The following is a 12,268-nucleotide window of genomic DNA, read 5'->3' as shown; positions in this document are numbered from 1 at the left end:
AAATTTGGTAGGGGCATAGAGTTTATGGCGTTAACTGTTTTCTGTGAAAATGGGCGAAATCGGTTGATGCCACGCCCAGTTTTTATACACAGTCGTCCGTCTGTCCTTCCGCATGGCCGTTAACACGATAACTTGAGCAAAAATCGATATATCTTTACTAAACTCAGTTCACGTACTTATCTGAACTCACTTTATCATGGAATGAAAAATGAACGAAATCCGACTATGACCACGCCCACTTTTTCCATATCGAAAATTACGAAAAATGAAAAAAATGCCATAATTCTATACCAAATACGAAAAAAGGGATGAAATATGGTAAGGTAATTGGATTGTTTTATTGACGCGAAATATAACTTTAGAAAAAACTTTATAAAATGGTTGTGACACCTACCATATTAAGTAGAAGAAAATGAAAAAGTTCTGCAGGGCGAAATAAAAAACCCTTAAAATCTTGGCAGGTATTACATATATAAATAAATTAGCGGTATCCAACAGATGATGTTCTGGGTCACCCTGGTCCACATTTTGGTCGATATCTGGAAAACGCCTTCACATATACAACTACCACCACTCCCTTTTAAAACTCTCATTAATACCTTTAATTTGATACCCATATCGTACAAACTCATTCTAGAGTCACCCCTGGTCCACCTTTATGGCGATATTTCGAAAAGGCGAACACCTATAGAACGAAGGCCCACTCCCTTTTAAAAATACTCATTAACACCTTTCATTTGATACCCATATCGTACAAACAAAGTCTAGAGTCACCCCTGGTCCAGAAAGGCCCACTCCCTCTTAAAATACTCATTAACTCCTTTCGTTTGATACCCATATTGCACAAACGAATTCTAGGGTCACCCCTGGTCCACCTTTATGGCGATATCTCGAAACGGCGTCCACCTATGGAACTAAGGATTACTCCCTTTTAAAATACTCATTAACACCTTTCATTTGATACCCATATCGTACAAACGCATTCTAGAGTCACACCTGGTCCATCTTTATGGCGATATCTCGAAAAGGCGTTCACCTATAGAACTAAGGCCCACTCCCTCTTAAAATACTCATTAACTCCTTTCGTTTGATACCCATATTGCACAAACGAATTCTAGGGTCACCCCTGGACCACCTTTATGGCGATATCTCGAAACGGCGTCCACCTATGGAACTAAGGATTACTCCCTTTTAAAATACTCATTAACACCTTTCATTTGATACCCATATCGTACAAACGCATTCTAGAGTCAACCCTGATCCACCTTTATGGCTATATCCCTAAATGGCGTCCACCTATAGAACTATGGCCCACTCCCTCATAAAATACTCTTTAATGCCTTTCATTTGATACACATGTCATACAAACACATTCCAGGCTTTCCCTCGGTTCATTTTCCTACATGGTTATTTTCCCTTATGTTGTCACCATAGCTCTCAACTGAGTATGTAATGTTCGGTTACACCCGAACTTAACCTTCCTTACTTGTTTTATACTCAGTTGAGCAGAGCTCACAGAGTATATTAACTTTGATTGGATAACGGTTGGTTGTACAGGTATAAAGGAATCGAGATAGATATAGAATTCCATATATCAAAATCATCAGTATCGAAAAAAATTTGATTGAGCCATGTCCGTCCGTCCGTCCGTCTGTCCGTCTGTCCGTTAACACGATAACTTGAGTAAATTTTGAGGTATCTTGATGAAATTTGATATGTAGGTTCCTGGGCACTAATCTCAGATCGCTATTTAAAATGAACGATATCGGACTATAACCACGCCCACTTTTCGATATCGAAAATTTCGAAAAACCGAAAAAGTGCGATAATTCATTACCAAAACGCATAAAGCGATGAAACTTGGTAGGTGAGTTGAACTTATGACGCAAAGTAGAAAATTAGTAAAATTTTGGACAATGGGCGTGGCACCGCCACTTTTAAAAGAAGGTAATTTAAAAGTTTTGCAAGCTGTAAGTTGGCAGTCGTTGAAGATATAATGATGAAATTTGGCAGGAACGTTACTCCTATTAATATATGTATGCTTAATAAAAATTAGCAAAATCGGAGAACGACCACGCCCACTTTAAAACAAATTTTTTTTAAGTGAAATTTTAACAAAAAATTTAATATCTTTACAGTATATAAGTAAATTATGTCAACATTTAACTCCAGTAATGATATGGTGCAACAAAATACAAAAATAAAAGAAAATTTCAAAATGGGCGTGGCTCCGCCATTTTTCCTTTAATTTGTCTAGGATACTTTTAATGCCATAAGTCGAACAAAAATTTACCAATCCTTGTGAAATTTCGCAGGGGCTTAGATTCTAGGACGGTAACTGTTTTCTGTAAAAAAGAGCAAAATCGGTTGAAGCCACGCCCAGTTTTTATACACAGTCGACCGTCTGTCCTTCCGCTCGGCCCTTAACACGATAACTTGAGCAAACATCGATATATCTTTACTAAACTAATCATATGTATTTAATTAGCGAGCTTTGCTCATATTGCTTTATACAATAGTTTTTGTAATTGATATTAGAGAAAAATTGTAAGTTTACAAACGGCGATGGTTACTAGGACATGTTTCTGAATTTCACTTCTTCATCAGCTAGCTTTTCGGGAGCTGAGCGTTGAACTCGAATCTCCAACATTCATATCAGTGCAAGCCTTTTAGCTGCTACGCCATATGAATGTTCCGTTGTTCGCTGTACAATTGGTCTCTAAGAGTTGCCTTTTTTTGTTTATATTCCTTTTGATCACCATGTAGGCACATACATACTCACATACTAAACTAAGTTCACGTACTTATCAGAACTCACTTTGCATTGGTGTAAAAAATGGCCAGAATCCGACAGTGACCACGTCCACTTTTTCGATATCGAAAATTACGAAAAATGTAAAAAATGCCATAATTCTAACGAAATACGAAAAAAGGGATGAAACATGGTAATTGGATTGGTTTATTGACGCAAAATATAACTTTAGAAAAAAACTTTGTAAAATGTGTGTGCCACCTACCATATTAAGTAGAAGAAAATGAAAAAGTTCTGCAGGGCGAAATCAAAAGCCCTTGGAATCTTGTAAGGAATACTGTTCGTGGTATTACACATATAGATAAATTAGCGATACCCGACAGATGATGTTCTGGGTCACCCTGGTCCACATTTTGGTCGATATCTCGAAAACGCCGTCACATATGCAATTACCACCACTCCCTTTTAAAACCCTCATTAATACCTTTAATTTCATACCCATATCGTACAAACACATTATGTCGATATCTCGAAAAGGCGTCCACCTATAGAACTAAGCCCACGCCCTTTTAAAATACTCATTAACACGTTTCATTTGATACCCATATCGTACAAATAAATTCTAGAGTCACCCCTGGTCCACCTTTATGGCGATATCTCGAAAAGGCGTCCACCCATAGAACTAAGGCCCACTCCCTTTTAAAATACTCATTAACACCTTTCGTTTGATACCCATATTGTACAAACGCATTCTAGAGTCACCCCTGGTTCACCTTTATGGCGATATCCCGAAAAGGCGTCCACCCACCACTCTGAAGTTGGCAAGACAACTTTTACGTGGAAAAAAATTACCTATTGGGAAAATTGCCGTGAATTTGCCGTAATTTAGCCGTGAAACAAAAAAATTTGCCGTGGCCATATTTTAGAAAATACAGGGTGGCACGCTAACTTCACGTGAAGTTAGCGTGCCACCCGCAGAAAACCACCTTAGAGGCCAGCTAGGAAGATAATTCTTGCACACGAATTTGCCGTAAATTTGCCGTAGATAAGTGGCATATTATATAATTTCGAAAAAAAAAAATTTAACTTTTTTTTATGGTGCACCGCCAACTTCACGTGAAGTTAGCGTGCCACTTTTCGAAAACCACCTTAGACACCAGTTAGGAAAATAATTCTTGCACGTGAATTTTCCGTAAATTTGCCGTGAATTATCCGTGAAACAAAAAAATTTTCCGCGGCCATGTTTTAGAAAATACAGGGTGGCACGCCAACTTCACGTGAAGTTAGCGTGCCACCCTCAGAAAACCACCTTAGAGGCCAGCTAGGAAAATAATTCTTTCACACGAATTTGCCGTAAATTTGCCGTAGATAAGTGGCATATTTTATAAATTCGAAAAAAGAAATTTCAAATTTTTTTTATAGTGCACCGCCAACTTCACGTGAAGTTAGCGTGCCACCCTCAGAAAACCATCTTAGTGGCCAGCTAGGAAAATAATTCTTGCACACAAATTTGCCGTAAATTTGCCGTAGATAAATGGTATATTTCATAAATTCGAAAAAAAAAATTTCAAATTTTTTTTATGGTGCACCGCCAACTTCACGTGAAGTTAGCGTGCCACCCTCAGAAAACCATCTTAGTGGCCAGCTAGGAAAATAATTCTTGCACACGAATTTGCCGTAAATTTGCCGTAGATAAATGGCATATTTCATAAATTCGAAAAAAAAAATTTCAAATTTTTTTTATGGTGCACCGCTAACTTCACGTGAAGTTGGCGTGCCACCCTGTATTTTCTAAAATATGGCCACGGCAAATTTTTTTGTTTCACGGCTAAATTACGGCAAATTCACGGCAATTTTCCTAATAGGTAATTTTTTTCCACGTAAAAGTTGTCTTGCCAACTTCAGAGAGGTTGTCCACCCATAGAACTAAGGCCCACTCTCTTTTAAAATACTCATTAACACCTATCATTTGATACCCATATCGTACAAACAAATTCTATAGTCAGGCCTGGTCCACCTTTATGGCGATATCCCTAAATGGCGTCCGCCTATAGAACTATGGCCCACTCCCTCTTATAATACTATTTAATACCTTCCATTTGAAACGCATGTCATACAAACACATTCCAGGGTTACCCTAGGTTCATTTTGCTAAATGGTGATTTTCCCTTATTTTGTCTCCATAGCTCTCAGCTGAGTATGTAATGTTCGGTTACACCCGAACTTAGTCTTCCTTACTGGTTTGTTCTGCTTAAGTTTACTCAAATTTCATTGCATTTAAATAAGTTTCCCCCTCCGTTTGTGCAGCTCATTTTTCTTATTATTTTCCCATGTTACATTACAATCGCTTTGATATTGGGTGTCGATGACGTGTTTTTGGTAGTAAAGCACCAACCACACTCATTGCAAGTCTTACTTGCTCTATACATGTGTATTTTGTTTTTGGCCGAGTTAGCGCTAAATTGTTGTATTTTTTTATTGTTATTTGATTTAAAGTGGTGTACTTTGTCTTCTCCCACTGACACTGGCTTTGTCACTTGACGTTGTCTGTGGACAGGTTGTGTTTTGTGATTCAAGGTCAAAACATTTTCAATATCGTATTTAAATATAAAAGGTTTAATGTTGCACAGTGTTGATATAAAAGAGGAGTTAATAATGAGTGACGTGTAGTAGAAAGGGTTAACGGCCATGCATTTTCATAAGGAATGATACTAATTTGTATTATTTTCGTTTTTTGATTGGGCATATGGGTTGGTCTAGCTTAAACTTAAGCTTAAACTTAAGGTAGCCCAACCCTCGACATTTTTAAAAAACAATTGTAATAAATTTGACTAACACATATTTAATTAGCATTAAATATTGTGGAATTTAGTACGGTCTCGTTTTTTGATTGGGCTGGAAAGGTTGGGCTAGCCTAAGAGACCTAATGGGCGGTAAATGTAGAATGTAAATGCAGGCGTAGTGTGGGGTATTAGTATACTATATGATGTAGTAGTGTATGCGTAAGTCTAGGCATTACACCGTAGCGTAATGTAGTAACAAGGTATGTGGTGAAGGTGATATGAGCCAAATCACACGGCAACTCAAGGCAAATACGTCACCTACATACACTCAGAGAAAAAATCGTTCTAATACGAACGAAACAAGTTCAAAATTAAGAACATTCGTTGACAAAAGTCTGTTAAGTACGTTTTTTTCTTAACTCGTGACCGATGGGCTTGTTTTTACAAGCACACCGTTCGTATTTTATGACCAGGTGTGTATTGATGTTCTCATTAATAGAACATCAAAATTTTAGAAAAAAGTGTTTTCAATTAGAAGAAAAATTTTGTAATGGGGTCTCCCCTTGACAGTGTTTGGCAAGCACTCCGAGTGTACTTCTGCCATGAAAAGCTCTCAGTGAAAACTCATCTGCCATGCAGATGCCGTTCCTAGTCGGCATAAAACAAGCAGGTCCCGTCCCGCCAATTTGTAGGAAAAATTAAAAGGAGCACAACGCAAATTGGAAGAAAAGCCAGACCTAAAATCTTCTTGTAGGTTATCGCGCCTTACATTTATCTATTTATTTAATTAACTGGTTTTATTATATATTACTAAGCATGTTTCGATTCAATAACATTTCATATGTTTTTTACTTCTTTTGTTTCTGACACCTTGTTCTACTTTAATTTGTAGCGACCTCAATCCAAATATACAAGTAAAGAAAACTTCATTAAAGTAAACAAGTACGGATGAGGTTGTGTCCTGATCCTGAAATGATCCTAAAACTGTACCGAAATTGTTCCGAATCGGTCCTGAAGTAGTCTCGAAATGGTTCCAAAAATAGTCCCGACGTGTACCCGAAAGGATGCTTAAACTCCACCAAAATTATCTCAAAACAGTCGCGAAATGATTCTAAACTTTTCCCGAAATAGTAACTAAAGTAAATCCAAATTGACCCTGAAACAGTTTCGGATTGGTCCCACAGTAGTCTCGAAATGGTTTGAATCTTACCCGAAATAATGCCTAAAACAACCTAAAAATTATCCCGAAATCCTTCCGAATTGGTCCCACAATAGTTTCGAAATGCTTCTGAAGTGATCCTGTTATACTCTCGAAATGGTTTCGAAATAGTCTTGAAATTATCCTGTAGTTGTTTCTAAATGTTCACTAAAATAATCAGGAAGTTATCCTCAAATTGTTTCGACATAGTCTCGCAATAATTCTGAAGTCATCCTGAAATGTTCACGAAATGTGCCGCAGTAGTCCCAAAATTGTTGAAGAATTTACGATACAGTTCCAGTCTCTTTAAAATTTTACCCAAATCCGTCAATCCTTTACACATGGACAAGAGTGGCTCTTAGCTCCATTTCTGTAAAACGCAATTATTTTCTGAATTATCGATTCCTAAATTATTTGATTGCAATCTCTTATCATTATTGTCTTCTTCAAACAAACATGTGTTAAACTGATATTGGAACTTGATAATAATAACAGTTATTACTTAATAAGTGTGCTTTCTACATATCTAATCAAAAACGACAGTCAGTTCATTGCTTGTCACTATATAAAATTAATGAGACAGCACTAATGAGCTTCATATATTCTGCAACAAGGAGAGATTTACCCGATTTTTCAAATATTCTCAATTAAAGTTGAATATCAATTACTGCTACTCAGTTACAGTTACGGAGCCGATTAGAAAGTGCGAAATCTGTCAAAGACTTTTATATTATAGTTTTAAAAATAAAAGTCAATGGCTGACAGTTAAAATAAAAAAAAAAAATGCGAATATCTATTTAGAATACTTAGTTAAATAAAAAGTATATGCAAGTAATGGGATTATTTCACGACGAATTTAAAACAAAAGTAGATCGACTGCTGAGTGGAATATCAGCCTATCTCGATCGTTTCAAAAATGCTTTAACTATCTCAGAATTCTTTTTGAAAACACCTCATTTTAGAATATATTTCAAAAACGCTCTAACTAAGCGTTAGAGGCATTCATGAAAACAATCCTGTGATAGGACGTTCTTAAACAAAATTCTGCTATATGGTGACCTTGAAACAAATTCTGAAATAGAACGGTTTCCGAAACTTTTCTGATATATATATGTCGCTTTTGAAATGTTAGCCAAAATTTGTTAATGTTCCACTCAGCAATGGAGATAAAAGTATTTTTTTTTTTTGAATATTCCTTTCGAAGAAAGAATTTTCTATTCACTTCTCACCTTCCTTTTTTGTATTTTTAATAAGAAATATTTTTTTTTTTTCAGATTTCCTAAAATTCTAAGAAATAAAGCGATATCTGAGAAATAAACGGTCTATCAACACAAATGGTTTAGAAGTACATATACGTTTTAACATTATTCGTGGTGAGTGATAAATTTTAGTATCTACTAAGGTTGAACTGGCCGGTCCGTGAGGACTTCACATAGACTGAATATGAGTATCTAGTAATAAGTATTATATTTTTTGTATACTTTTATTTGCAAAATATCTTTATGATAATTAGCAAATGTTTTAATTTTGTAATCTCAACTTAGGTACTTGACTGAGATTAACCCTTATGTGCCATTATATGTTCGTATCTAATACATGGAATCGTTGTACTTCGTCGTGTACTTTGACTATTATCTAGGAGATTTACAACCTAAGTACTATAATGGTTGTCGAGTCGATTAATATACTTTTTGCTATATTTTAATATATCTTCTTTGTCATAAGGCACATTGAGTTCTTTATGTATTCTCTCATTGTTCACAAATCAAGAAAAACCGATAACATGGACTTATACCGTGGCTATTGCCACATTGGAGGGACTTTCTATTCCCCAGAGTTGTAAAGCATGGATCCAAACTGGCTTAAGGATTGCGATATAGATATTTACTTTATTTTCCAGGCTTAGCTGCGATTTTGTCACCTCTCTGAAATTGGCAAGACAACTTTTACGTGGAAAAAAAAATACCTATTGGGAAAATTGCCGTGAATTTGCCGTAATTTATCCGTAAAAAAAAAATTTGCCGTGGCCATATTTTAGGAAATATAGGCACCCTCAGAAAACCACCTTAGAGGCCAGCTAGGAAAATAATTCTTGCACACAAATTTGCCGTAAACTTGCCGTAGATAAGTGGCATATTTTATAAATTCGAAAAAGGAAATTTCAAATTTTTTTTATGGTGCACCGCCAACTTCACGTGAAGTTAGCGTGCCATCCTCAAATTTTGAAATTTTTTTTCGAATTTATAAAATATGCCAATTATCTACGGCAAATTTATGGCAAATTCGTGTGCAAGAATCATTTTCCTAGCTGGTCTCTAAGGTGGTTTTCTGAGGGTGGCACGCTAACTTACGTGAAGTCACCCTGTATTTTCTAAAATATGGCCACGGCAAATTTTTTTGTTTCACGGATAAATTACGGCAAATCCACGGCAATTTTTCCAATAGGTATTTTTTTCCACGTAAAAGTTGTCTTGCCAACTTCAGAGAGGTGATTTTGTCTTAAAAGGCTAATAACAATTTATTTCGTTTTTTGGTTTAGTTGCTTCACTTAAGGGTTTATATGCGGTCGGGTCTACCACGTTATCCCCAAAATCAAAATACCCAAAACAAAATCCCCAAAATAAAAATCCCCAAAATCAAAATCCCCAAACTCATAATCTCCAACACAAAATCCCCATTTTATGTGTGAAATAAATTCAAATTAGGTTTAAAATCGCCGCGACCAAAAAAGGATAATAATTCATACCAACATTCTGCATAGGCGGCCTTCGGCCGCGCTTATAAAAAATAACCCTGGGCTACGCCATGCCAAGTCCGGGTGTGTGGTATGACCGTGGCTACCGCCACGGTGATGTCCTTCTGTGTAGTACACGCTTCTGTTAGCTTGTTCGAATTAGAGCGACTAGCAGTCCTATATATGGATAAGTAAAGATATGTATTGCTAAAACGTGAATATATAGTTATACATACATAAATATGAATGAAACAGGAAAGAGATATTGCTCTTTTTTACACGGTCATGATGTTTATTATAGCACTGGGATTTTATGTTTGGGGATTTTGATTTTGGGGATTTTGAGTTTGGGGATTATGTGTTTGGGTATTTTTTTTGGGGATTTCGTGGCACTCCCTATGCGGTCTTCAGTCAGTGGTCAAGTCTCAGCATTGCCTTGTACCTTTGAGTTAATAATCGAAAGTCTTTTTTTGTGCCAGTTTTTAGGGTTACATTTATAACAATTTGTTTATATAAAATTTTTTGAACGCAGTAATATCTGTCTTCGACGTGATAACCTTGTAAAGAAAATTCGATTTTGAATGGACACGTAGGTTACAATGAAAGGCAAGTGATCCGTACTGAGTTCAAAGCTTTCAGCTATACTTATTTGGTGTTGGGGTATACCTGAGTATATAATAATATCTCAGATATAACCGAAAAATGTGTGTATGTTTCACCCTCTACACTAATTCTATGTGTTCTATGCGTGACCGCTATTCATCGCAACTGATTCAGCTATATGTCATACATTTTGGCCACCATAGGTTTGTGTCTCCGATTTTAGGTACACCCTGTTCTGTAGCTAGTTATTTAACCACTGCCGCTAGATGGGCCTCCTAAGCATTATCTAGGAGGGAGGATAATCGTTTTTTTTTTTCACGCGCAAACATAAACGTATACGCTTGTAAAAAAACTCGGCTATTGTTATTAGAGAAAAATTGCAAAATTTACACGCGGCGGTGGTTACTAGAATATGTTTCTGAAATTCACTTCTTCATCAGCTAGCTTTTCCGGACCTGAAATTTTAACGCGAAATGTCCAACATTCAAACTTCATCCTGGTATCCACGTGAAATCTCCGCTGCACGCTTTGTAAATTGTTTGTAAGTATTGCCTTTTTTGCTTCTATTCCTTTTATACATAATTTGGAATATATGGGGAAATCCGTCAAACTTTGGTTTTTTTAAAGAAAAACAATTTTTTTTGAAACATGGTATCACGCAAATATCTTTTTGTTAGGAACATTGAGGGGTAAATTGGAGCTATAGTGCATCGCCGTTACTCGTCTTAAAAGACATTGTAGGCTTAAAAGACATTAGTCTTACGCTCAACCAACGAGTCTTATAAATAAATAATGCCTCAAAAAGATATAGTCAAAAGATCGAGCAGAAAATATATAAATTGAGGTCGCAATGTTAAAATATACATTTATTTCAACACTTCTGTACCGATTATATCGAAATTTTAACAAAATATGGAGATATATGTAGCTGTTAGCTATGTAAATTTTTTTTTCATACACGATACCCGGTTTTGTAGATACGTTTGTTAATTTTTTTCTCTACACCACAGTAGTATACCATCAATTGCCTCATCTTGGAATATTCACGCAAGGAAAGTTATTGATGTTTGTACATGGGGCAAAAATTGTCAATCATCAAAAAGTTTAGAATTTTTTTTTTTTAATTTGTGTACCAAATTTGTGTTTCTTTTCATTTACTTTTAAGTAAAACCTGGTTAAAAAATTTTTTTTTTTCTACACTTTTTGACTATTGCCAATTTTTGTCGGACATTTCGTATATACGCCCCATGTACAAACATCAATAATTTTCCTTGCGTGAATATTCTAAGATGAGGCAATTGATGGTATACTACTGTGGTGTAGAAAAAAATTAGCAAACGGGTATGAAGTGATAAAAATAAAATTGTAGCTGTGCCCACAAAAAAACATGCTCCTGAAAAAAATTACGCAACCAAGTGCTTCCACTTTTCTGCCTCTACCTTCAAAACTGAAAGGGGCACATCGAATTCGAATCCCCAGGTATTTTTAGTCCCTGATAGGCTATTATCGTGCATTATCCAAATTTCAATACTCAGTTGCCTCAAAAAGCTATAAGCAAAAAACTGTCAATATCGAAAATGACAAAAAAAGTATCGCTACTTTGATTGATGATAGTTTTGAGTATTGGAGGGGCACATTAATTTTGCTCATGCCTTTAGAATTTCCGTCTCAAAAATCACATTCAGTTTAAATTCCATAGCGTTTCAGCGATGCCTCAAAATTTTATCGAAAAAATTAAAAAAAAAAAAAAATCAAGGGTATCGCCTGAAAAAGTGTAAAAATCGACGTTTTTTACGTTTCGAAGTTCTGCAAAAACTTACTATCAACTTTCTTGATTTTTAAAATCATGAAATCGGATAGTCAAAAGGTCAAACTTAATGTCCTTGGACTTTTTTCCGGCCTTAAGTTTTTTGCCCGTGTGTAAAACTGGAGTATCCAAAAAAGTAAAAGTTTTTGGGATTTGCCCATATGTATTCAATATGTTTTTTAATTCAAATATGCGGAATATTTATAGACGCGCTTCAACAGAGCTTAGTAACATTGGGTTTTTAGCGGTGCTTTATAGCAATGCCTCCGCTATTTTCGGGTAGAATAATAAAAAGCCTTTAAAATTGTGATAGAAAATTGTGTGCTCTACAAAGTAGCGTGAAAATATTTTCCACTAGCCAACTTTCTTACTGAAAAGCTGGACAATATTT

At 35.8% G+C, this 12,268-nt stretch overlaps 1 protein-coding gene across 1 annotated transcript in view; it reads left to right on the top strand.

Moving 5' to 3' along the window:
- Positions 1-12,268, top strand: part of Mical (Molecule interacting with CasL) — a 277,488-nt gene that overhangs the window by 42,147 nt on the left and 223,073 nt on the right. The window contains 1 exon segment of the mRNA XM_067761247.1: positions 8,008-8,106. The gene's annotated coding sequence lies outside the window, so the exon portion shown is untranslated.

Source organism: Eurosta solidaginis, chromosome 1 (assembly GCF_040869045.1).
Source record: "Eurosta solidaginis isolate ZX-2024a chromosome 1, ASM4086904v1, whole genome shotgun sequence".
NCBI lineage: Eukaryota > Metazoa > Arthropoda > Insecta > Diptera > Tephritidae > Eurosta > Eurosta solidaginis.
Note: the sequence above shows the minus strand (reverse complement) of the source record. Positions and strands in the feature narration are given on the sequence as shown.